General features: G+C 46.3%; 1 protein-coding gene across 3 annotated transcripts in view; it reads right to left on the reverse strand.

The window, feature by feature from the left end:
- PEX7 (peroxisomal biogenesis factor 7) overlaps positions 1–27651 on the reverse strand; it is a 915648-nt gene that overhangs the window by 742542 nt on the left and 145455 nt on the right. The gene's annotated exons all lie outside the window — the stretch shown is intronic.

The following is a 27651-nucleotide window of genomic DNA, read 5'->3' on the forward strand; positions in this document are numbered from 1 at the left end:
TTTAATAAAAATAAACTCATGGGCAGACAGATCGGAGCAGATTAATAAACCGCCTATTATTACCCGGGCAGTAACTAAAAATGGTAATACACCAATTTAAGGTCTGTGTGGAGGCGGGCTGCAGGTCCAAATCGATGCATGTTTGACTTGACTTTCCGAAACAGACCCCATATATTGGGATCTGTTGCTAACTATGAACTGAGGTGACCCGTTGTAATGCTACTTCTTGCCCAATGATGAACAAAACAGTATAAGCAATATCTTATATATGTTAATATGTTATTGATCCCATATTATGCACGATCTATGCATTCATGACACACGAAAGTAATGCCACTCATCCAGTCATGGACGACTACATTATACTTTTTGAGAGGGTCCTTTAGTAAACGCCCTATGCAGTTCAACTTCACATGCTTAGGAGTATTTTAATTACCAAAAATGATGCGATGCTTGTTCTAGTCAATACCTCATTGTAAGGGCACATGTCAGAGAGGTAAGGGTCGCACTGCAAGGAAACAGGTTTCGTACAGCACTTATAAGAGTTTGGTGGATGGAGAAGGCTGGGTCACTAGTGACCACTGCACCATTACATACGTTCTAAGTGACAGTACCAGCGGGAACTGATGTGCAGGCAGCTATGACAAAAAATTCACACCCCAAAGTTACTAAGGTAGACAGTTATGTTGGGTGCGCAATTACTGGTGACAACAGGTCAAATCCTGAGGTTCCCCTGAGAAAAGAAGAACTACCAATGGAATTTGTGATCCTGGGTCTGACATAGATTTTGAACAGCTTTAGATGCGGGTAGCCTAGGGGGCAGATCTAAATGGATGTTTTCAGGGACTCTGGAAATCCAACAAGGCCGGTAGCTGTTACTTCTGACCCCATAAAAATTAAAGATGGTCTCCTGATTAGGCTATTAGAGGTCAGCACGAAAGCAAACCAGAGAAATACCACATTGAACAAATTAAAGGGCAGTGCATCAGAATTAAAACTTTTTGCTTTCCTGCTCCTATTTTTTGACCCTTGTTTTGTTTGCTTTAGGACTCTGGGCATCTTACCACTGCTAAACAGTGCTAAAGTGCACATGCTCTCTCCTATAAACGTGGTATATCTGTTTTACACCTGTTTGGCATTTTTGATATACTTGTAAGACCCTTTTAAAGTGGTATACCATATTCCTGGGCATGTAAATTCAATGCTACCAGTGGGTCTGCAGCACTGATTGCACCATCCACAGAAGTAGTCTTCCCAATCTGTCACAGGCCTGCCACTGCAGAGCCTGTGAGCCCAGTTTACTGCAAATTCGACTTGGAATTTAAAATTACCTGCCAAACCTAAACTCCCCTTTTATTACACATAGGTCACCTCTAGGGTAGGCCCTATGTAGCTCTATGGGCAGGGAGCTGAGTAAGAAAAATGTAGGACATGTACTTGTATGTCTTGCATGTCCTGGTAGTGACAAATAGACTATTTCGTTTTCAGTACTGTGGGCCTGATTGTCTCACAGGTTAGCATTGAGAATTCCCTTATACCCTTTTAAGTGGCAATTCCTGATCAGAAAGGAGTAGCTTTGCCATGGTTGCTATGTTTAGAATGGTAATGATAAATCCTACTTACAATGAAGTTGGATTTCACATTACTATTTTAAAAATGCCACTTTTAGAAATTAGACATTTCTCTGTGCTTATAACTCTTGTGCTTCACAGCCTGTCTCCAATACATGTCTGACCTGGATGGCAGCTACACTTTGTGTGCACTCTCTAGACAGCCACAGCACAGGAAGGGTTGGGTGCAACAGGGGATACATCTACATTCATCTGCATGCTGAAAGTCTTCCTGGGCTGGAAGAGGAAGAGGTGGTTCACACCACATGTCAAAAGGGTGTGTCCTGCCTGCACACAGAGGGCTGATTTACCCCCTACTGATCATCTGGAGCTAGGGCTGGGGTGAAAGGAATTGTTTTGCCGTTTTAAGGGCTCCTTCGAAGTCACTCCTACATCCAAAGCATTTTGGAGTATAAGTACTGGGTCTCCGACCCTATGTTTTTAGACACTGCGAGGGTCTTGTAACTAGGTGCTACTGGCTCTACAATCTGCACATTGCCAGGAGAAACTGCCATTTGGACTACTTGCTTTGTTGAACTGATCTGCTGCCTGCTGGGATGCTGGAAGGACTGCCACTCTGCAAACTGACCTCATGCGCTGGCCTGCCTGCCTGCTACTCCCTTTGTATCCCCAGGGGTTCTCCAAGGGCTTGTTGGCTTGACCCCTGTTTCCGTGACTTATAGTAATTCAAAGGTGGTTTATTAAGTTAAAATGTAAGTTATAGGTACCACTGAACATAGGTGTGTGACTATTGCTAATTAGAAGGTGGTGTGTAAATTTTAGATTTAAGTTATAATGATAACTTTAGAATTTCTAATGTTTGTGTAGTTTAAGTATGGTTTATATGGAAAGAATAAATAAAGTTTTTCTAAATATAACATATCTCTAACCTTTGTTTTCTTCCTGGATACATAAATATATCCAAACAACTGTAAACTAATTTGGTGCTTATGGTGAGCACTCTAATGTCCTTCGGCTAAGTATGTGCTAAATAAAACTGTAAAAAACATTATAACACATTTTATCAATAACTATCTATAACATCATCGAATTTCATATTAATTATGACTTTATCAAAGCTAATCAATATAAAGTTATAAACTATCTAACACGCTGCAAAAAACTGAAAATGATTCCGCTCAACTATGACAAACTACAGTCTCATGTTTTTATGGAATAGCACAACAACCCCAGATGGCCTTTAATGGCTGGAGACAATGAAACCCAATACACATATATGTTTGCTCAAGTTGAATCAAACAACTTTGCCAAACAAATGATAATTTATTCAAAACAATTTAGGTTCCTAACAAAAAAAAATCTACATCAGTGGAGTGGGTGTGGGTGACAAAAACATGCTTGATGCTCTCCCAACGGTGATACACACACACATGCAAATGATAATCAAAGGTTTTCAGTGAGTATACAATATAAGAAAGGGTCAGCGAGTCAAGTCGATGTTTCGATCCCCTGCAGAAGAACAAGTTACTTACCTTCAGTAACGCCTTATCTGGTAGAGACATATTCTAGGTGCAGATTCCTTATCTTAGAATTTCCCCAGGTGTCAGTCTAGATATGGAGATTTTTCTTGAGCAGCACCCTTGTGTGCCATCCGGTGGCGTCGGTTGGCTCTGCATCCATCGCTGGCGTCGTGCACGCCAGACATGACATCACGGGTCCTATATTGGCGCCACTCCAGCGTGCTGACGTCAGTTTCTTTTCAGGACTTTTCCACGGCATAAGCGCCAAGCTATGAAGAATACTGACCACTGGCGCATCACAACTAGGACCCTGAATGGAAAGTCCCTTTCCATAGAAATCATTATGCAGAGCGGGGAGGATGGGTGGGTCGGTAAGGAATCTGCAATTAGAATGTCTCTACTAGATAAGCGCTACCGAAGGTCAGTAACTTGTTCATCTGATAGAGACTTATAGTTGGAGATTCTTTACCTTAGAATAGATATCCAAGCAATACCATCCCTGGAGGTGTGCTGCGAACCAAGATCATACTATGAACTCCTGCAGGATCGAACAGGCAAAGTACTCATCCCTTTGGACCTGATTGTCCAGGCAGTAGTGTTTGGTTAATGTGTGGAAGGATGTCCAGGTTGCCGCCTGAAAGATGTCCAGGACTGGAACTAATGCACTGGATGCAGCTGTCACTCTGGTTGAGTGAGCGCAAAAACCTTCCAGGGGGTTGCTTTTTATCCAATGTGTAGCACATATTGATGTAGAACAACCCATCTGGAGACGGTACTCTTCTGCACTGTCCCATCTTTCTTCGCACCCACATAATCAATAAAGAGTTGATCATCCACCTAGAACTCTTTGGTACGATCAAGGCAGAACGCTAATGCTTTTTTTGGGTCCAGGCGGTGAAGTCTCTCCTCCTCCTTAGAAGGATGAGGGGTGCATAAAAAGTAGGCAAGGAATTGGATTGGCCTAAACGAAAGGGTGTGACCACCTTTGGCAAAAAGGAAGCCCTAGTGCGAAACACCACTTTGTCAGGATAGGTGGAGAGGTAGGGTGACTTAGATGACAATGCCTGCAGCTCGCGCACCCTGTGGGCAGAGGTAATGTCCACAAGGAAGGCTGTTTTTAATGTCAGAAGCCTGAGAGGACAATTGTGGACAGGCTCAAAAGGAGTGCACACGAGGAATGTCCGAACCAAATTCAAATCCCATTGGGACATGATGAATGGAGATGGAGGAAACATAAGAGTAAGGCCTTTAAGGAACCTATTTACAGTACAGGATAGAGAGATAGCAGACAAATAACCCTTAAGGGTGCCCAAAGTGGAGCCCTGGTGGGACAAAGAAAGATTATATAGAGGATCTCAGAAAGAGGGGGGGTCAACAGACTTGTCTGTGCACCATGTCACAAATGTATTCCATCGATAGGTGTGTACCGTTTTGGTGGTGGGACGCCTGGCTGCAAAGATAACGTTACAGACTTCGAGCGGAAGGTCCATAGCTGTCAACTACCGCCGCTCAATCTCCACCCAAGAAGGCAGAAACTGGACAGGTTTGGGTGTTGCAACAAAAGATCCTCCCGAAAGGGCAGTCTGATTAGAGGATCGATTACCATGCTCAACAGCTCAGGATACCACACTCTTTGAGCCCAGTCTAGAGCCACAAGGATTACTTGGGCCCCATCATTCTTGATCTTCTTCAGAACTCTGGGCAGAAGTGGTATGGGCGCAAATGCATACAGGAGGCTAGAGCTCCACTTGCGCTGAAAAGAGTCACAGAACGAGTGTCGACTTGGAAACTCCAATGCACAAAACTACTGACATTGCATGTTTTCTGCAGACGCGAACAGATATAACCAGGACTCTGCCTACTGCTGAAAGAGACATTGCGCCATCTCCGGATGGAGATGCCATTTATGACCGACCAGGCATTGTTGGCTGAGTTTGTCCGCTTCTGTGTTCAGAGAGCCCGCCAGGTGTTGAACAACCAGGGAAATGCCCTGATATTCCAGCCATGTCCAGAGGTGCAGAGCCTCCTGACAAAGGGTCCACAACCCCACCCTGCCCTGCTTGTTGCAGTAGCAAATGGTAGTGGTGTTGTCCATCAACACCTGGACTACCTTTCCTTTGAGAGAGGGAAGAAATGCGTACAATGCAAGTCTGATCACCCAGAGCTCAAAAAGGTTGATGTGGAGTCCGGAATCTGCTGGAGACTAGATGCCTCTGATCTACGCATCTCCCAGGTGACCGCCACATCCCAAGAGTGATGCATCTATCACTACAGTCAGATCTGGTTTGGGAAGGGAGAGGGATCTGCCTCTGACCCAATCGCGGTTCGTAAGCCACCACTGCAGATCTTGTGCAGTTCCCTCCAAGATCTGGAACATGTCGGAGAGATACCCCTGAAGTTGCACCCAGTGGAACTTCAGGTCCCACTGCAGAGCCTGCATATGCCATTTGGCCAGATTCAATGATAAGATACAAGAGGCCATGAGGCCCAGCAGCCTCAGAATCATTCTTACCGAAATCGAGGATAGAGGCTGAAACATTAGTATGATAGCTTAAATATACTGGACTCTCCGCTTGGGAGGATAAGCCCGAAACTGCACTGTGTCCAGAACTGCAACAATGAAAGGGAGCATCTGAGAGGGAGTCACGTGTGACTTCAGCACGTTTATAGTGAACCTCCTAAGAATTCAGGAGTTCCACCATAGTCTGAAGGTGGGAGACCACAGCATGGGGCGAGCCTGCCTTCAACAACCAGTCGTCAAGATAGGGAAAGACTGAAACCCCCGATCTGCACAGATGAGCTGTGACCACCGTTTTCACCTTGGTGAACATCGAGGGGTGCTGGTAAGGCCAAAGGGGAGCATGGTGAACTGAAAATGCTCATGGCTTACCGTGAACCACAAGTAACGTCTGGGGGCAGGTAGGACAGGAATGTGGAAGTCCAACTCTACCATCCAATCTCCTGGGTCCAGAGAAGATAGAACCTGAGCCAGAGTGAGCATTTTGAACTTTTCCTTTTTGTGGAAGAGATTGAGGGACCAAAGGTCTAGGATAGGGCACAGGCCCATGTCCTTTTTGGGCATCAGAAAGTAGTGGGAATAACAACCACAACCTACTTTTGGCACACGGACCCTCTCTATGGCTCCCTTGGCCAAGAGAGCCATACCCTCCTCGCAGAGAAGTGCCAAGTGATCCTCCATCATCCAGTCATAGGATGGTGGCATGGATGGAGGGATAGTCTTGAAGGGGAGGGAGTAGCCTCTTCAGACTATTTGGAAAACCCACTTGTCTGACGTGATGGACTGCTAGTGGAGCAGGTGATGGCGAATCCTGCCTCCGACTGGTCCCTGGTACAGAATTGTCAGACTAGGAAGGTTTGGAGGCAGCTGTGGGGGTGGGAACAAGTGGACTGCCGGACCACTGGCTCCCTGAGGATGGTGGATCTCTTCAGAGGTTGGCCAGCATGCACGGCATGGTGGCTGGAGGGGAACGGACATGATGAAACACCCCTTCCATAGCCACGAAAGGGGCAAAAAGCAGACTGATGGGGGTTAGAGGCAGCTGCGAGACCCAAGGACCTGGCCATAGCACAAGAATCCCTGAAGAACAAGAGTGCCGAGTCTGCTTTGTCCCCAAAGGGACAAGTGCCATCAAACGGCATGTCCATGAGGGTAGAGTGGACATCCCTAAAAAAGCCAGATGTCCTCAACCAGGCGTGGTGCCTCAAGACCACCGTCAATAGAACCGCTCTGCCAAGTGAGTCGGCTGTGTCCACCCCACATCGGATTGTGAACTTCACTGCATCTCTTCCATCAGCAACAACTCAGGAACGAATAGCGTGAGCCTATTCTGAGAGCTGTGGCAGCACTTGCGCAACCGTGCCCCATAGAGTATGGGTATAATGGCTCAAAAAGCACGCAGAGTTTATGTACCGCAATGCCAGACTGGAGAAAGAGAACATTTTCTTCCCAAGTTGGTCCAGCCTCTTGGATTCCCTATCCAGGGGTGCAGACGGGAATGCACCCTGGAAAACAGAGGCTTGGATAACCACTAGAAGTCTCTATCAGATTGAAAGGATCTTCACAGGACTCGAGTCCAAGAAGCTTTATTTGATATTAGCAAACCATAAAATAAGACATATAGATATAAACAGTTAAAAAGGAAAACACAACCAAGTAATATATTTGTTTGGCTTAAAATAAAGTACCACTGTGCAATTAAAAGAGGTTATGTTAAGAATATATTTCATGTAAAATACATTATCAGCAGATATGAGTAAGTAAAAAGAACAACCAAATAATTCATACTCAGTAAAAGGTGCTACTGTTTCCTAACAATTCTCCTGGTCTTCATTATGGCATCTTAGACTCTATACACAGTCTGACAAACTTCACCTGTCTGGAGTAACCGCAGGTACTCCAGAGCCTCTTTACATTTCTGAATACTTAAGATTCTAAATAGTTGTCTAAAACTACAAATACGCTGTTCTTTGTACAGCTCAAAACAGAAAAACAAATGGAGTTGTGATTGAGTTGCTCAGTTATTACAGGGACATGGCAGCAAAGATTTATTGGTAAACACATTTGAGGGATACGACACCAGAAAATGCACCAGTCCAAGCCTATATCTAACCAAGTGAAACCTTTGCTTATGAGGTATTTTAAGCAGATAGGGTTCAATATCTGGGGTAGTGCTCAGAGGAAGATACAATTTGACTAACCCTCTTCTTCCTGTCCAACGCCCATCTATTCTCAACTAAAAACTTAAATAATGCACCTTTTACTATAGATCTATCCAACTGTCTAATACACAATGAGTTGTCAAAAATATCCATTCTGTTGACTGCTTGAAGATCCTCTCTAACATGGAAAAGAAACCCTGCCAATCTGAGGCAATCAGACAACACTGAGTCAGGGCTGCTTCTGGTCTGGACCAGACTGACAGCTAGAGCAAAGTAGGCGCTAATCTCAGTGTATCCCCCAGATATTAGAGGCCTAATTCTTCATAAGCAATCATTGCTGGGACACTATTAGTGAGTGACAGAAGACCCTATTTTCACGTGTTTGCAAATCAGAGCACTGTATGTGTCCCCAGACCCCACCCTCCGTAGGAAGCGACTCTGACTGGTATTGTTTTGTATATTGTGATTGCAGCATCCAAAGGCATGGTCCCTAACTTGGCAGCAAGCTCAAACAAGGGGGCTGTTCAAACTGGGAGAGTCGAATGTCCCTCAAATGCTTCCAGGAGTTCAAACTATCAAACAAGACCCCTAGGTAAGTAAACATAGGCACACAGATGAGTGGAGAACCATGTATGTGAAAAGTTGCCAACATGCTCCGGGGACAGCCAAAGACCATGGCAAAAATTTTCGATTTGTTTAACAATAGACGTAAGTCAGACATAAATCACAAAAAAGAATTTGATAGTTTCTGCAAGCCCCGTTCTGTTCTGGCCTTCAGAACACAATAGTCTGCATACATAAGTACAGGTGGCAGACATTCCTCTGCCTTGGGCAGATTGGAAAAAGTATTTATCACGTGCTCATCAAGGTCATTGATATAGAAACTAAAAGGAACAATGCCATCATGCACCCATGCCTGACCCCTTTTCTGATGTTTATGTAGGGGGTGCATTCGCCACCTGGACCAAATCCGATGCTACCCTTGACATCTGTGTGCAACTGGGCAAGTAAGTGCAAAACTTTTGGGGTTAGCACCCTCATCCATTATCAAATTCCACAGCTTAGGCCTTATCACATTATCAAACCCCGCACTGAGGTCCATAAATGGCAATAAGAGAAATCCTTCTTTCGCAACAACTTATTTACTTATAATTAAATTAAGATTCAGACACTGGTCAACCGTCCCTAAGCCCCGTCTAAAGCCATACTGTGCCGATCTTAACATACCCTTATCATTGGACCAGGTTTCAAGGTGATCCAACAGCACTCTGCCCAGTAACTTGGCCGCTGAATCAATTAAAGATATGGGCCGGTAACAGTGCGTGTCACTCCTATCACCCTTTTTTAAAATTGGGACAATAATTGCCCTTGGTCAGGATTTGTGGGGATCATGACGGCCAGAGCTACACAACACATTTGCTAGGACAGGAGCCCAAAATGCCACATTGTACTTAAAAATATCTACAGTGACTCCATCCAGCCCTGGTGCTTTGTTACTCAGGCTTCTGTTTACAGCCGAGATTACATGCGTAACAGTAATTATGAGTTGATCAGCGCCTTCCTGGCTGGGTGTATCCCTTGTGAGGCTGCTCTCACTGCAAGGTGTTACTTGCAAATCATACAGTTTGGTAAAATAATCGACCCAGGTGTGCTCTGGGATGTTCACATCTGTACAACTAGTAGGGCAGTTGGAAAAAAAAGTGTAGGGTGTTTGTTAGTACAAGCAATGGTAAGCTGTTCCCAGGCTTCTCTTCTGATTTCATCTTTTCTCTTTAGAATAGCCTCTTTATAAAGCTTTCTAGTACTCCTGATTTCTACTACGTCCCTAGGGGTACTTGTAAGAACTTTGATGAGATTACTAGGAGCATGTGAACAAGACTGATCGAACCATTTATTAGGCTTTGGAGGGTATTTTCATTTGGGAACCATAAGGTGCTCAGACACTGTTATACTGTGCCGGGATGCACGATTGTTCTCTTGAGCCCGAGAGCTTATCTCGAGCCCGAGGGCGCTTGTGCTCTCGGATAGAACGTGAAGGCAGTTTTGAAATGGAGGGAGCGGTTGTGGAGGAAAAACGCATCTTCGCTCTAGTAGGTCGAATAAAGAGGAGTTACACTTGATATTTTGAGGAGTGTTATGTCGTCTTTTACAACATTATTTTGGCGACGATTCGTGTGGGTTTCGACCTACTAGAGCACGATCACCAGCCTGACGACATCGCAATCTGGACACTTGGTGTACCTGTACCTGTGCCTGAGCAGTGGGTTGCTGCTGACAGCTCTTGCTTCGACATCTCTGGTGAAAGAACAGCGCAGCGGAGTACACGCGTTGTTCCAGGCATTTGAAGAGCGTTGTGTGAGGTACAGGAGCGGCATCTCGTTATTGGCTCACGTTGTAAGGGGAGTGTGCTTCTTAAAGCAACACTACGTCTGGGTGGCATTCATTCCAGGCATTTCAAGATAGTCTTGTGAGGTACAGTAGCGGCGCCTTGTCATTGGCTCAGGTTTTTAAAGGGCACTTTGCTTCCTTAACCCCTTTGCTGCCAGGCCTTTTCCCCCTCCTGTGCCAGGCCTTTTTTTGCCTATTTGGGGCAGTTCGCGCTTAGGCCCTCATAACTTTTTGTCCACATACGCTAACCAAGCCAAATTTGCGTCCTTTTTTTCCAACATCCTAGGGATTCTAGAGGTACCCAGACTTTGTGGGTTCCCCTGAAGGAGGCCAAGAAATTGGCCAAAATACAGTGAAAATTTCGTTTTTTTCAAAAAAATTGGAAAAAGTGGCTGCAGAAGAAGGCTTGTGGTGTTTCCCCTGAAAATGGCATCAACAAAGGGTTTGCGGTGCTAAACTCAGCAGCTTCCCAGCTTTCAGGAACAGGCAGACTTGAATCAGAAAACCAATTTTTCAACACAATTTTGGCATTTTACTGGGGCATACCCCATTTGTGCAATTTTTTGTGCTTTCAGCCTCCTTCCAGTCAGTGACAGGAATGGTCATGAAACCAATGCTGGATCCCAGACACCTAAACATTTCTGAAAAGTAGACAAAATTCTGAATTCAGCAAGGGGTCATTTGTGTAGATCCTACAAGGGTTTCCTACAGAAAATAACAGCTGAAAAAGAAAAATATTGAAATTGAGGTGAAAAAACCATCAATTTTTCTCTACGTTTTACTCTGTAACTTTTCCCTGCAATGTCAGATTATCGAAAGCAATATACCGTTACGTCTGCTGGACTCCTCTGGTTGCGGGGATATATAGGGTTTGTAGGTTCATCAAGAACCCGAGGAACCCAGAGCCAATAAATGAGCTGCACCCTGCAGTGCGTTTTCATTCTATACCGGGTATACAACAATTCATTTGCTGAAATATAAGGAGTAACAAATTGCTATCAAGAAAACCTTTGCATTTCCAAAAAGGGCACAAGATAAGGTGTTGAGGAGCAGTGGTTATTTGCACATCTCTGAATTCCGGGGTGACCATAGTAGCACGTCAATTACAGGGAATTTCTCAAATAGATGTCTTTTTTACACACACTCCTATATTTGGAAGGAAAAAATGTAGAGAAAGACAAGGGGCAATAGTACTTGTTTTGCTAATCTATGTTCCCCCAAGTCTCCCGATAAAAATGGTACCTCACTTGTGTGGGTAGGCCTAGCACCCGCGACAGGATATGCCCCAAAACACAACGTGGACACATCACAGAAAACAGAGCTGTTTTTAGCAAAGTGACTACCTGTAGATTTTGGCCTCTAGCTCAGCCGCCACCTAGGGAAACCTACCAAACCTGTGCATTTCTGAAAACTAGAGACCTAGGGGAATCCAAGGAGGGGTGACTTGTGTGGCTCGGACCAGGTTCTGTTACCCAGAATCCTTTGCAAACCTCAAAATTTGGCTAAAAAAACACATGTTCCTCACATTTCTGTGGCAGAAAGTTCTGGAATCTGAGAGGAGCCACAAATTTCCTTCCACCCAGCGTTCCCCTACGTCTCCCGATAAAAATGATACCTCACTTGTGTGGGTAGGCCTAGCACCCGCGACAGGATATGCCCCAAAACACAACGTGGACACATCACAGAAAACAGAGCTGTTTTTAGCAAAGTGACTACCTGTAGATTTTGGCCTCTAGCTCAGCCGCCACCTAGGGAAACCTACCAAACCTGTGCATTTCTGAAAACTAGAGACCTAGGGGAATCCAAGGAGGGGTGACTTGTGTGGCTCGGACCAGGTTCTGTTACCCAGAATCCTTTGCAAACCTCAAAATTTGGCTAAAAAAACACATGTTCCTCACATTTCTGTGGCAGAAAGTTCTGGAATCTGAGAGGAGCCACAAATTTCCTTCCACCCAGCGTTCCCCCACGTCTCCCGATAAAAATGATACCTCACTTGTGTGGGTAGGCCTAGCGCCCGGGACAGGATATGCCCCAAAACACAACGTGGACATATCACAGAAAACAGAGCAGTTTTTAGCAAAGTGACTACCTGTAGATTTTGGCCTCTTGCTCAGCCGCCACCTAGGGAAACCTACCAAACCTGTGCATTTCTGAAAACTAGAGACCTAGGGGAATCCAAGGAGGGGTGACTTGCGGGGCTCGGACCACGTTCTGTTACCCAGAATCCTTTGCAAACCTCAAAATATGGCTAAAAAAACACATGTTCCTCACATTTCTGTGGCAGAAAGTTCTGGAATCTGAGAGGAGCCACAAATTTCCTTCCACCCAGCGTTCCCCCACGTCTCCCGATAAAAATGATACCTCACTTGTGTGGGTAGGCCTAGCGCCCGCGACAGGATATGCCCCAAAACACAACGTGGACATATCACAGAAAACAGAGCTGTTTTTAGCAAAGTGACTACCTGTAGATTTTGGCCTCTAGCTCAGCCGCCACCTAGGGAAACCTACCAAACCTGTGCATTTCTGAAAACTAGAGACCTAGGGGAATCTAAGGAGGGGTGACTTGCGGGGCTCGGACCAGGTTCTGTTACCCAGAATCCTTTTCAAACCTCAAAATATGGCTAAAAAAACACATGTTCCTCACATTTCTGTGGCAGAAAGTTCTGGAATCTGAGAGGAGCCACAAATTTCCTTCCACCCAGCGTTCCCCCACGTCTCCCGATAAAAATGATACCTCACTTGTGTGGGTAGGCCTAGCGCCCGCGACAGGATATGCCCCAAAACACAACGTGGACATATCACAGAAAACAGAGCTGTTTTTAGCAAAGTGACTACCTGTAGATTTTGGCCTCTAGCTCAGCCGCCACCTAGGGAAACCTACCAAACCTGTGCATTTCTGAAAACTAGAGACCTAGGGGAATCCAAGGAGGGGTGACTTGCGGGGCTCGGACCAGGTTCTGTTACCCAGAATCCTTTGCAAATCTCAAAATTTGGCTAAAAAAACACATGTTCCTCACATTTCTGTGGCAGAAAGTTCTGGAATCTGAGAGGAGCCACAAATTTCCTTCCATCCAGCGTTCCCCCACGTCTCCCGATAAAAATGATACCTCACTTGTGTGGGTAGGCCTAGCGCCCGCGACAGGATATGCCCCAAAACACAACGTGGACATATCACAGAAAACAGAGCTGTTTTTAGCAAAGTGACTACCTGTAGATTTTGGCCTCTAGCTCAGCCGCCACCTAGGGAAACCTACCAAACCTGTGCATTTCTGAAAACTAGAGACCTAGGGGAATCCAAGGAGGGGTGACTTGCGGGGCTCGGACCAGGTTCTGTTACCCAGAATCCTTTGCAAACCTCAAAATTTGGCTAAAAAAACACATGTTCCTCACATTTCTGTGGCAGAAAGTTCTGGAATCTGAGAGGAGCCACAAATTTCCTTCCACTCAGCGTTCCCCCACGTCTCTCGATAAAAATGATACCTCACTTGTGTGGGTAGGCCTAGCGCCCGCGACAGGATATGCCCCAAAACACAACGTGGACATATCACAGAAAACAGAGCTGTTTTTAGCAAAGTGACTACCTGTAGATTTTGGCCTCTAGCTCAGCCGCCACCTAGGGAAACCTACCAAACCTGTGCATTTCTGAAAACTAGAGACCTAGGGGAATCCAAGGAGGGGTGACTTGCGGGGCTCGGACCAGGTTCTGTTACCCAGAATCCTTTGCAAATCTCAAAATTTGGCTAAAAAAACACATGTTCCTCACATTTCTGTGGCAGAAAGTTCTGAAATCTGAGAGGAGCCACAAATTTCCTTCCACCCAGCGTTCCCCCACGTCTCCCGATAAAAATGATACCTCACTTGTGTGGGTAGGCCTAGCGCCCGCGACAGGATATGCCCCAAAACACAACGTGGACATATCACAGAAAACAGAGCTGTTTTTAGCAAAGTGACTACCTGTAGATTTTGGCCTCTAGCTCAGCCGGCACCTAGGGAAACCTACCAAACCTGTGCATTTCTGAAAACTAGAGACCTAGGGGAATCCAAGGAGGGGTGACTTGTGTGGCTCGGACCAGGTTCTGTTACCCAGAATCCTTTGCAAACCTCAAAATTTGGCTAAAAAAACACATGTTCCTCACATTCCTGTGGCAGAAAGTTCTGGAATCTGAGAGGAGCCACAAATTTCCTTCCACCCAGCGTTCCCCCACGTCTCCCGATAAAAATGATACCTCACTTGTGTGGGTAGGCCTAGCGCCCGCGACAGGATATGCCCCAAAACACAACGTGGACACATCACAGAAAACAGAGCTGTTTTTAGCAAAGTGACTACCTGGAGATTTTGGCCTCTAGCTCAGCCGCCACCTAGGGAAACCTACCAAACCTGTACATTTCTGAAAACTAGAGACCTAGGGGAATCCAAGGAGGGGTGACTTGTGTGGCTCGGACCAGGTTCTGTTACCCAGAAGCCTTTGCAAACCTCAAAATTTGGCTAAAAAAACACATGTCCCTCACATTTCTGTGGCAGAAAGTTCTGGAATCTGAGAGGAGCTACAAATTTCCTTCCACCCAGCGTTCCCCCAAGTCTCCCGATAAAAATGATACCTCACTTGCGTGGGTAGGCCTAGCGCCGGCGACAGGAAACACCCCAAAGCGCAACGTGGACACATCCTAAATTTTGGAAAAAAACAGAGGTGTTTTTTGCGAAGTGCCTACCTGTAGATTTTGGCCTCTAGCTCAGCCGGCACCTAGGGAAACCTACCAAACCTGTGCATTTCTGAAAACTAGAGACCTAGGGGAATCCAAGGAGGGGTGACTTGCGGGGCTCGGACCAGGTTCTGTTACCCAGAATCCTTTGCAAACCTCAAAATTTGGCTAAAAAAACACATGTTCCTCACATTTCTGTGGCAGAAAGTTCTGGAATCTGAGAGGAGCCACAAATTTCCTTCCACCCAGCGTTCCCCCACGTCTCTCGATAAAAATGATACCTCACTTGTGTGGGTAGGCCTAGCGCCCGCGACAGGATATGCCCCAAAACACAACGTGGACATATCACAGAAAACAGAGCTGTTTTTAGCAAAGTGACTACCTGTAGATTTTGGCCTCTAGCTCAGCCGCCACCTAGGGAAACCTACCAAACCTGTGCATTTCTGAAAACTAGAGACCTAGGGGAATCCAAGGAGGGGTGACTTGCGGGGCTCGGACCAGGTTCTGTTACCCAGAATCCTTTGCAAATCTCAAAATTTGGCTAAAAAAACACATGTTCCTCACATTTCTGTGGCAGAAAGTTCTGAAATCTGAGAGGAGCCACAAATTTCCTTCCACCCAGCGTTCCCCCACGTCTCCCGATAAAAATGATACCTCACTTGTGTGGGTAGGCCTAGCGCCCGCGACAGGATATGTCCCAAAACACAACGTGGACATATCACAGAAAACAGAGCTGTTTTTAGCAAAGTGACTACCTGTAGATTTTGGCCTCTAGCTCAGCCGGCACCTAGGGAAACCTACCAAACCTGTGCATTTCTGAAAACTAGAGACCTAGGGGAATCCAAGGAGGGGTGACTTGTGTGGCTCGGACCAGGTTCTGTTACCCAGAATCCTTTGCAAACCTCAAAATTTGGCTAAAAAAACACATGTTCCTCACATTCCTGTGGCAGAAAGTTCTGGAATCTGAGAGGAGCCACAAATTTCCTTCCACCCAGCGTTCCCCCACGTCTCCCGATAAAAATGATACCTCACTTGTGTGGGTAGGCCTAGCGCCCGCGACAGGATATGCCCCAAAACACAACGTGGACACATCACAGAAAACAGAGCTGTTTTTAGCAAAGTGACTACCTGGAGATTTTGGCCTCTAGCTCAGCCGCCACCTAGGGAAACCTACCAAACCTGTACATTTCTGAAAACTAGAGACCTAGGGGAATCCAAGGAGGGGTGACTTGTGTGGCTCGGACCAGGTTCTGTTACCCAGAATCCTTTGCAAACCTCAAAATTTGGCTAAAAAAACACATGTCCCTCACATTTCTGTGGCAGAAAGTTCTGGAATCTGAGAGGAGCTACAAATTTCCTTCCACCCAGCGTTCCCCCAAGTCTCCCGATAAAAATGATACCTCACTTGCGTGGGTAGGCCTAGCGCCGGCGACAGGAAACACCCCAAAGCGCAACGTGGACACATCCTAAATTTTGGAAAAAAACAGAGGTGTTTTTTGCGAAGTGCCTACCTGTAGATTTTGGCCTCTAGCTCAGCCGGCACCTAGGGAAACCTACCAAACCTGTGCATTTCTGAAAACTAGAGACCTAGGGGAATCCAAGGAGGGGTGACTTGCGGGGCTCGGACCAGGTTCTGTTACCCAGAATCCTTTGCAAACCTCAAAATTTAGCTAAAAAAACACATGTCCCTCACATTTCTGTGGCAGAAAGTTCTGGAATCTGAGAGGAGCTACAAATTTCCTTCCACCCAGCGTTCCCCCAAGTCTCCCGATAAAAATGATACCTCACTTGCGTGGGTAGGCCTAGCGCCGGCGACAGGAAACACCCCAAAGCGCAACGTGGACACATCCTAAATTTTGGAAAAAAACAGAGGTGTTTTTTGCGAAGTGCCTACCTGTAGATTTTGGCCTCTAGCTCAGCCGGCACCTAGGGAAACCTACCAAACCTGTGCATTTCTGAAAACTAGAGACCTAGGGGAATCCAAGGAGGGGTGACTTGCGGGGCTCGGACCAGGTTCTGTTACCCAGAATCCTTTGCAAACCTCAAAATTTGGCTAAAAATACACATGTTACTCACATTTCTGTGGCAGAAAGTTCTGGAATCTGAGAGGAGCCACAAATTTCCTTCTACCCAGCGTTCCCCCAAGTCTCCCGATAAAAATGATACCTCACTTGTGTGGGTAGGACTAGCGCCCACGAAAGGAAAGGGCCCAAAACACAACGTGGACACATCACATTTTTTTTATAAAAAGCAGTGCCTACCTGTGGATTTTGGCCTGTAGCTCAGCCGACACCTGAGGAAACCTAGCAAACCAGTGCATTTTTGAAAACTAGAAACCTAGGGTAATCCAAGATGGGGTGACTTGCGGGGCTCTGACCAGGTTATGTTACCCAGAATCCTTTGCAAACATCAAAATTTGGCCCAAAAAACACTTTTTCCTCTCATTTCGGTGACAGAAAGTTCTGGAATCTGAGAGGAGCCACAAATTTCCTTCCACCCAGCGTTCCGCTAAGTCTCTCGATAAAAATGGTACATCACTTCTGTGGGTAGGCCTAGCGCCCACAAAAGGAAATGGCCCAAAACACAACGTGGACACAACATATTTTTTCACAGAAAACAGAGGTGTTTTTTGCAAGGTGCCTACCTGTGGTGTTTGGCCTGTAGCTCAGCCGGCCCCAGGGGGGGGGGGGGCAGAAATGCCCTAAAATAAATTTGCCCCCCCAACCCCCACCCTCCCCCGCCGGGAGCGACCCTTGCCTACGGGGTCGCTCCCCCTGCGTGACATTGGCACCAAAAAACAAATCCCCGGTGCCTAGTGGTTTCTGCCCCCTTGGGGGCAGGTTGACCTAAACTCAGCCAATCTGCCCCCAAGGGGGGCAGAAATGGCCTAAATACAATTTGTCCCCCAGAGGAGCGACTTTTGCCTGATGGGTCGCTCCCCATCTCTAAAAAAACAAAACAAAGAAAAAAAAGAAAAATTCTCCTGGCGCCTAGAGGTTTCTGCCCCCCCTCCCCCCCTGGGGGCAGAAATGGCCTAAAATAAATTTGCCCCCCCAACACCCACCCCCCCCCGGGAGCGACCCTTGCCTACGGGGTCGCTCCCCCTGCGTGACATTGGCGCCAAAAAACAAATCCCCAGTGCCTAGTGGTTTCTGCCCCCTTGGGGGCAGATTGACCTAAAATTGGCCAATCTGCCCCCAGGGGGGCAGAAATGGTCTAAATACAATTTGCCCCCCCAGGGGAGCGACCCTTGCCTGATGGGTCGCTCCCCATCTCTAAAAAAAGAAACAACTAAAAAAAAAAAAACACAAAAAAAATTGCCCTGGTGCCTAGAGTGTTCTTCCCCCCCCCTGGGGGCAGTTCGGCCTAATAATAGGCCGATCTGTCCCCCGGGGGGGCAGAAATGGCCTAAAATAAATTTGCCCCCCCAACCCCCATCCCCCCCCCGGGAGCGACCCTTGCCTACGGGGTCGCTCCCCCTGCGTGACATTGGCGCCAAAAAACAAATCCCCGGTGCCTAGTGGTTTCTGCCCCCTTGGGGGCAGATTGACCTAAAATTGGCCAATCTGCCCCCAGGGGGGCAGAAATGGTCTAAATACAATTTGCCCCCCCAGGGGAGCGACCCTTGCCTGATGGGTCGCTCCCCATCTCTAAAAAAAGAAACAACAAAAAAAAAACACACAAAAAAAAAATTGCCCTGGCGCCTAGAGTGTTCTGCCCCCCCCCCCCCGGGGGGCAGTTCGGCCTAATAATAGGCCGATCTGTCCCCCGGGGGGGCAGAAATGGCCTAAAATAAATTTGCCCCCCCAACCCCCACCCCCCCCCGGGAGCGACCCTTGCCTACGGGGTCGCTCCCCCTGCGTGACATTGGTGCCAAAAAACAAATCCCCGGTGCCTAGTGGTTTCTGCCCCCTTGGGGGCAGATTGACCTAAAATTGGCCAATCTGCCCCCAGGGGGGCAGAAATGGTCTAAATACAATTTGCCCCCCCAGGGGAGCGACCCTTGCCTGATGGGTCGCTCCCCATCTCTAAAAAAAGAAACAACAAAAAAAAAAAACACAAAAAAAAAATTGCCCTGGCGCCTAGAGTGTTCTGCCACCCCCCCGGGGGCAGTTCGGCCTAATAATAGGCCGATCTGTCCCCCGGGGGGGCAGAAATGGCCTAAAATAAATTTGCCCCCCCAACCCCCCACCCCCCCCCCCGGGAGCGACCCTTGCCTACGGGGTCGCTCCCCCTGCGTGACATTGGCGCCAAAAAACAAATCCCCGGTGCCTAGTGGTTTCTGCCCCTTTGGGGGCAGATTGACCTAAAATTGGCCAATCTGCCCCAAGGGGGGCAGAAATGGTCTAAATACAATTTGCCCCCCCAGGGGAGCGACCCTTGCCTGATGGGTCGCTCCCCATCTCTAAAAAAAGAAACAACAAAAAAAAAAAACACAAAAAAAAAATTGCCCTGGCGCCTAGAGTGTTCTGCCACCCCCCCGGGGGCAGTTCGGCCTAATAATAGGCCGATCTGTCCCCCGGGGGGGCAGAAATGGCCTAAAATAAATTTGCCCCCCCAACCCCCACCCCCCCCCCCCCCGGGAGCGACCCTTGCCTACGGGGTCGCTCCCCCTGCGTGACATTGGCGCCAAAAAACAAATCCCCGGTGCCTAGTGGTTTCTGCCCCTTTGGGGGCAGATTGACCTAAAATTGGCCAATCTGCCCCAAGGGGGGCAGAAATGGTCTAAATACAATTTGCCCCCCCAGGGGAGCGACCCTTGCCTGATGGGTCGCTCCCCATCTCTAAAAAAAGAAACAACAAAAAAACAAAACACAAAAAAAAAATTGCCCTGGCGCCTAGAGTGTTCTGCCCCCCCCCCGGGGGCAGTTCGGCCTAATAATAGGCCGATCTGTCCCCCGGGGGGGCAGAAATGGCCTAAAATAAATTTGCCCCCCCAACCCCCACCCCCCCCCCCGGGAGCGACCCTTGCCTACGGGGTCGCTCCCCCTGCGTGACATTGGCGCCAAAAAACAAATCCCCGGTGCCTAGTGATTTCTGCCCCCTTGGGGGCAGATTGACCTAAAATTGGCCAATCTGCCCCCAGGGGGGCAGAAATGGTCTAAATACAATTTGCCCCCCCAGGGGAGCGACCCTTGCCTGATGGGTCGCTCCCCATCTCTAAAAAAAGAAACAACAAAAAAAAAAAAAACACAAAAAAAAAATTGCCCTGGCGCCTAGAGTGTTCTGCCCCCCCCCCCCCCGGGGGCAGTTCGGCCTAATAATAGGCCGATCTGTCCCTCGGGGGGGCAGAAATGGCCTAAAATAAATTTGCCCCCCCACCCCCTCCCCCCGGGAGCGACCCTTGCCTACGGGGTCGCTCCCCCTGCGTGACATTGGCGCCAAAAAACAAATCCCTGGTGCCTAGAGGTTTCTGCCCCCCCTGGGGGCAGATCGGCCTAATAATAGGCCAATCTGCCCCCAGGGGGGGCAGAAAAGGCCTTCCTAAAAAAATGCCCCCCTGGGAGCGACCCTTGCCCAAGGGGTCGCTCCCTTTTGCCAATTTCAAGAAAAGAAAAAAAAATCCCTGGTGTCTAGTGGGGTTTCAAAAGCCGGATTGCAAGCAATCCGGCTTTTGAAACCTGTGAGAGACTTCAAAGGGAAGGAAATACATTTCCTTCCCTTTGAAGCCTCTCGGGGCCTCCCCCATGGGATTGAAAAAGAAATGCAAAAGCATTTCTTTTTCAATCGCGCTGGAAGCTCTGCTTCCAGCGCGATGGGGGAGACCCTGTGACTAATCAGCGCGCGCTCGCGCGCTGACGTCACAGGGGGGGTTGGGGGGGTCGGGGGTGGGAGGGGAAGGGCTTCCCCTTCCATCCCTGACTTGGGGGGGTGGGGGGGAACCCCACAGAGGGAGCGAGAGCGCTCCCTCTGGGCTCTGTGCACAGGACGTAATGGTTACGTCCTGGGCACAGCAGCACTGTGCCTCAGGACGTAACCATTACGTCCTGGGCACAGAAGGGGTTAAAGCAACATTACGTCTGGGGTTCCTGATATTAAAGAGGAAGTACGGATTTAAAGGGACAGTGTTTATTTATCCCTTGGAGCAGTATTTGTAATTTTGATGATACTCTATGCTGCGTTGCTGACATTTGAAGTCTCAAAGAACACGGTGACACACACACGTGCGAAGCATGCACTAAACATTTGTGGTTATTTTCAAGTTTTCTGTCACGGTGACACGCACACCTTAGACGATTTGAACCAGTAGTTAATGTAATTTTTGTCGCACATCCGGTGATGTGCTCACCTTGACTTTCTGTTGAGAGACTGAGTTTTGCATTGGGCTTCCGCCATGGAACACATTTCAATTCCTGCACCACCATGTTTTCTTCCTCATCAAGGTGTACCTGTGATCCAGTGGGAAGACTGGATAGATATGTTCGATAATTATTTGTTAGCATTGGATAGTGAAGAGTTTACTGCTGCTCATAAAAAAGCAATCTTATTGAACTGTTTGGGTTCGGAGGCGCAGAGACTTTTTACATTTATGCCTGTGGCTACAGACAATGGGGTTCGCATTGCAGATGAGTACAGGGAGGCAAGGCTGAGATTAAGCAGTAGGTTTGCAAAGGAGACAAATGTGGTTTTGGCAAGGTATAAGTTTTATACCCAACCACAGAGAGTGGGAGAGTCGATTGATGAATTTGTATCCAGATTGAGAGAGTTGTCTGTAAAGTGCCATTTTGGAGAAATGATAAGGGATCAATTATTGGTCCAGTGCAAGAGTAGGAAAATTCAAGAAAGGCTGTGGGCTGCAAAGAATCCAAGTTTGAAAGATGCGATTGACATGCCCAAAGTAGAAGAAGAGTCAGATTTGTGCATGAGAGAAATGGGACGGCATAGTATTACAAGTAGAGAACAGCAGTTAACACAGGATGTTGTAGGAGACACTGAAACCAAAGGTAATTGTGTGGGTGCTGTGGAAAGGAAAACACAGGAGACTCAAAAATTTCAGAGGTCAAGTGTGAATAGGAAGAGGTGTAACAGATGTGGTAGTAGTTCACATAACAGTGAATTTAAGGGGTGCTTCGCTGTTGGCAAGGAGTGCAGAAAGTACTTACGTAAAGGTCATTTTCCGCGGATGTGTGCTGAATGGCCTAAGTCGAAAAGTGTGGCGGCATGTGAAGACAGATGTGAGCTGACAGATCGCATACGTAGCATAGGTGGGGATGACAATGTGGTCAGTGATAAGAGAGAGAGTAGGCCCAAAGCTTGGTTCACAGTTCAAAGAGCAAGTGTAGAGTTAATGGTGGATACTGGATCAAAATACACTATCATTTCCAAAGAGGTCTTCATGAAGAATTGGCCGCATCTTGAGCGAACAGCTAAGGATATTTGTCCTGGGGGATACCAAGGGAAGGAAATTGAGATCTTGGGTTCCTTTTCCTTTGTCATTTGCTTTAAAACGAGAGAAACCTTTTGGAAGGTGTATGTGGCCGAGTCTGGGCCACCAATATTAGGTTGGATGCACCAATATGACTTGAACATTATTGTGAATCCTAGAGGTTCTGAGCAGATATTGATTGTTGATGATGTGGATGGCAATGTTATCCTTGAGGAAGTAAAGGAGGTGTTTCGAGAGGAGTTGGGGGAGCTAACGGGTTATGTACACAAAATTCGTATGAAGCCGGGAGCTGTTGCAGTGAAACATAAAGTCAGGAAGGTACTTATTATAGTTAGGGATGAAGTGAGCAAACTGTTGAAGGATATGTTGAAAGAAAGGGTAATCGAACCTGTTGAAGCTCCCGATTGGATTTCTCCTGTTGTCATCACAAAAAAATCGAATGGCCAGTTAAGATTTTGCGTGGATCTTCTTAGTGTAAACCAGAACATTGTGACGGATAATTTTCCCCTATCGAATATCAACAAACGTATTATGTTGCTGAAGGGAGGAAAATTATTTCCCAAGTTGGACCACAATACAGAGACTGACCATTTTTTCGTCGCATGTCTTTCTCCTCTTTGGTCAATGGTGGGCGAACAGTTCCGATATCCATCGGTTCTATCATAGGATCTGAAGACAATTGAAAGTGTCTGGATCTTTCCATTCGCCAGTTGGGTTTTTCCCATTTTTTCCTTACTCCTTTTCTTTCAGAAAGTCTGTGATCTATCCACAGGGTTAGATTAATTAAATCAGTGCAAGTTTCTGGTTGTGGTTCAACTTGGGCCAATACATCTTTTAGTTCGTCTTTTAGCTCTTGATAAAATGCTGCTGACCTTTTTTCCTCAGGCCAAGCTGTTTCCGCTACTAACCGGTTGAAGTGTGACAAATACGTTATCAGGTCTTTGTTTCCTTGACGTAATTCTAGTAGCTCTTTGTCTGCAGACATAGTTATTGCGCGTCTGTCAAATACCTTTACAAATTCTTCTACAAAACGACGCCAGTTATATAAAAGAGGACTGTCTAATAGGACTAATGGCACTACCCAAGTAGCTGCATCAATATTCAGATATGATATAAGGAATGCAATTCTAGATTGTGTGTCTGTAAAGGCACTAGGCCGACACGTAAAATGTAGTTCCACCTGTGTGAGAAATTTTTTAACCTTATTGGGGTCCTCAGAAAACCTCTCTGGTGCAGCTAAAGGAATCTCTGTCGGCACATTCACAGCTATGTTAGTTGGTGCGGAAGGCGTAGGACGAGACTCAGATTCAGAACCATCCACCTTACTCTGTAACTGAGTTACTTTATTAACTAAATCAGCTGTAACATTTTTTGAGTCTGTCAAATCCCTTTGCATCTGAGTGACTACTTGCAAAAGGGTATCTAGGGTGGCCATTTTGTGCAGCTCATGTACAGACCAAGAGGAAAGTATAAACTTGTGGGCTCACTATTCTGTCACAGTGTCTTTTCCTCAGGATTTGCACTTTGCTGAACAAAAGGCCCACCTTCTTGCATCATCAACTCAGAAAGCTATTATAGCACAGAGTTATGATGAAGCCAGTCGAGGGGGAAGGGAATTAGGGTAGGGAGCAGCAGGGAGAGAGATCTGAAAAGAAAAAGGTTAGAACAAATATGCATTTACTCATTCATAGGAATATAATTCATCAATAGACTCTTGACTAAATGTGTCTCCGAGATATCAGATGGAGACCCCTTTTGAAATGAGGGCAAAGGCCCTTTGAATCATGGAACAAGAATAAACTATGACCTCAGAACCAAGAGCCAAGAGATGGCAAGAGCTTTGGACTATGATCATCCTCAGAATATCAATCTTGTAACATCTATGCATTCATAACATAAACCTTTGATCATGACCTAGAACATCTCAAAGAATTAAATATGCTTTTCACATATTATGCTTTCCAAAAAACAATGAAAACTATGGTTTGCTTATCTCCAAAAATACTTTCACATTCACAACTATAAAGGCCGAAACGTTTTTACTCATCGAACTTGAAGCGCTTTAATTGTAATACTAGGAAGCGCTTCTCACTTGTCTTGCCTGAAGCGCTACGCTTGTTATGCTAAGGGGGCGCTTTACTCATGTGGCCTGAATCACTTTGATTGTTGTGCCAAGAGCCTTTTACTCCTGTGGATTGAAGCGCTTTTATTGCCGTGCCAAGAGCGCTTTACACCTGTGGACTGAAGCGATTGAATTTCTGTGCCAAGAGCGCTTTACACATGTGGACTGAAGCGCTTGAATTGCTGTGCCAAGAGCGCTTTACATCTGTGGACTGAAGCACTTGAATTGTCGTGCCAAGAGAGCTTTACACCTGTGGACTGAAGCGCTTGAATTGCAGTGTCAAGAGCGCTTTGCACCTGTGGACTGAAGCGCTTGAATTGCCGTGCCAAGAGCGCTTTACACCTGTGGAATGAAGTGCTTGAATTGTCGTGCCAAGAGCACTTTACACCTGTGAGCTGAAGCGCTTGAATTGCCGTGCCAAGAGCGTTTTACACCTGTGCTCTGAAACGCCTTTGATCATCGCGCCAAGGCCGCTGTACTCTGGAAACAAAAAACACTTTGCTCGTTGTGCTAAGGGGCGCTTTACTTCTGGAAGTAACGACTTCTTCCAAAATTGGATTCATCAAGGCCTTACTGCTACGAGTACGGCCTACTCGTTTTTGAATTCACCATGGCAACAAGGATACTTCAATTGGATGTCCCTCTGCCATGCAGGAAATCTCCTCTTCTTCAGAGAAACCCCAACGAGATCTGACTGCATCGAAGTCTTCAAAATAGTGAGCAACGTGCTTGGGTGTGGCTGGGCTTTATAGGCCTGCCACACCCCAAGATGGCTGCTGCCTCTAAAAACATGGGATTTGTAGTCCCTTCTTGGAATAGCACTGATAAGTGCATCTTGTCCACCAATGTCCTGAACCTGCAGCTCTAGGACCTTTGCCACAGGGCAGACAACGCTGATGGCCACCTTTGGAACAAGTGGGGATGACAAGTGGTGCGCATAGAGCACCACAGAGCCGCACAGCGGAGTTTCGGGCAGGACCTGGACTGCGCATGGCCTTATTCCTGACATTACACCCCTCTCCGAAGCGCGATCCAGGGCCCGGTTTATCAGGATGGAGGAGTTGAAATCGTCGCACCAAACGTGGTGCATGAACATGTCATGCAGGTTCCCAAGAGTCATTTTCCGGTCCGTATCCTTTCCAGGATACCAGGTACCAAAGGGAAGACCCCCTATATTTAGAGTCTAAAATAGATCGCACCTCATACTCCCAATGACCTTGGACTAATAGAGGAGCTGGTTGTGTGACACTTGAGGGCGAAGCAGGTTTAAGAAGCGAAGTGTGAAACACCAGATGAATTTTCAAAGACAATGGTAATTTTAACTTACATGTTACTGGGTTTACTTGTCGTAGTACTTCATAGGGCCCTATGAATTTTGGATGAAACATATTTTTATTTTTGCATACAAAGTTTTTTGTGGATAACCAAACTCTATCTTTGTTTGTATACTGAAGATCAGGCTGGTGTTTTTTGTCATATTGCATTTTATATTTTTTCTTTGCTTGATGAAGATTTGTTTGCAATTTTGAATGTACCTTTTTCATGTGTGTTAGCATGTCCATGACTGCTGGAGTGGTTTGAGTAGAGGCAGGTAACGAAACTGGCAAAATGTGTGGATGACGCCCATATAAACCATAGAAAGGAGTTGAGTTTATTGAAGAGTGGTGAGAGTTATTATAAGCCAGTTCTGCAAGCCACAAAAGATCCAGCCAGGTTTTAGGAGACTTTGTTGCATAACATCGTAAATATTGTTTCAGAGTTTGGTTTAGTCTCTCTGTTTGACCATCCGTTTGTGGATGATAACTAGTAGATAAAGTCGAATCAATTCGTAAAGCCTTGCACCATTGTTGCCAAAAACGTGCAGAAAATTGTGTTCCTCTATCAGAGAGGATAACTCTTGGAAGTCCGTGAAGACAAACTAAATTTTCTAAGATGATAGTTGCTAAGGTATCGGAGGTTGGGAGCCCTTTACAGACAATGAAGTGAGAATACCTGGTAAGGCTGTCTACTACCACTACAATGGTTGTAAATTGTTTTATTTGAGGAAGACCAGTAATAAAATCTGTAGAGATATGTTCCCATGGATGATTGGGAACGGGTAGAGATATCAGTAGACCTTTGGGCTTGCTATGTTTGCTTTTGCATCTTGCACATACTTCACATGATTGTAGCATTTGCTTAAGGCCGTGAACGAATGTAGGCCACCAAAAATACCTTTTCATGAGTTCTATTGTTTTTTGAGGACCTGGGTGACCTGCCAGTGGTTGACTGTGTAGCCAATGAAAAGATGCCTCTCTTAACTCCTCAGTAGGCAGGAATACTCAGGATTCATGTAGAGGTAAGCCTTGTTAAATAGACCTCTTGGTGTCTTGTTGTAACCATTCTTGCCACTTGGTGATATGAAAATGGTTACGAATGAGATCAAAGAATTTCTCGGCAGCTACTAAACACAACACTTTTGAAGGCGTTATAATAGGCATGGGTTTTTGTTCAGTAGGTGTGATTGAAGAATCTTGTCTACACAATGCATCAGCCTTACGATTATCTACTCCTGGTCTAAAAGTCACTATGAAATCAAATTCTGCAAAGAATAGCATCCATCTTAGTTGTCTAGGAGTTAGTAGTCTGGCAGAACTCATAAATTGTAAATTTCTATGATCAGAATATACAGTTATGGTGTGTTTCGCTCTCAATAGATAATGTCTCCATTCTTTAAAAGCATTATGAATTGCTAGTAATTCTTTTTCTGCTATGGTATAATTCTGTTCCGCTTCATTCAATTTTCTTGACGCATATGCTATCGGGTGTAATTGTCCAGTTTCTCGATGACGTTGAGACAGGATGGCCCCAACAGCAACATCAAATGCATCGGCTTCCATGATGAATGGTTCCTCCACATTGGGGTGAGCTAGAATGGGAGCGGTAGTAAAGGGCTTTTTTAAATCTTGAAATGCTTTCTCTGTCTCTTGGGATCAGTTGAAGACGGCCTTTTTCCTTAACAATTTGGTGATTGGTGCCACCTTTTGGGAGAAGTGATGGATGAAGCGTCAATAAAAATTCGCAAAACCCAAAAAACATTAAATATCATGTACTGATTTTGGTGTGGGCCATTCGGATACAGCTTGAATTTTTCTTTCAGTCATTTGCATGCCGTCAGGTGTTAAAATGACTCCTAGAAATTCAACTTCTTTGGTATGGAATTCACATTTATGTAGCTTGCAAAACAAATTATGTTTTTGTAGAGTTTTTAATACCTTTTTAACATGTCCTTCATGTATATCT

This window comes from Pleurodeles waltl, chromosome 5 (genome assembly GCF_031143425.1).
Source record: "Pleurodeles waltl isolate 20211129_DDA chromosome 5, aPleWal1.hap1.20221129, whole genome shotgun sequence".
Classification (NCBI taxonomy): Eukaryota; Metazoa; Chordata; class Amphibia; order Caudata; family Salamandridae; genus Pleurodeles; species Pleurodeles waltl.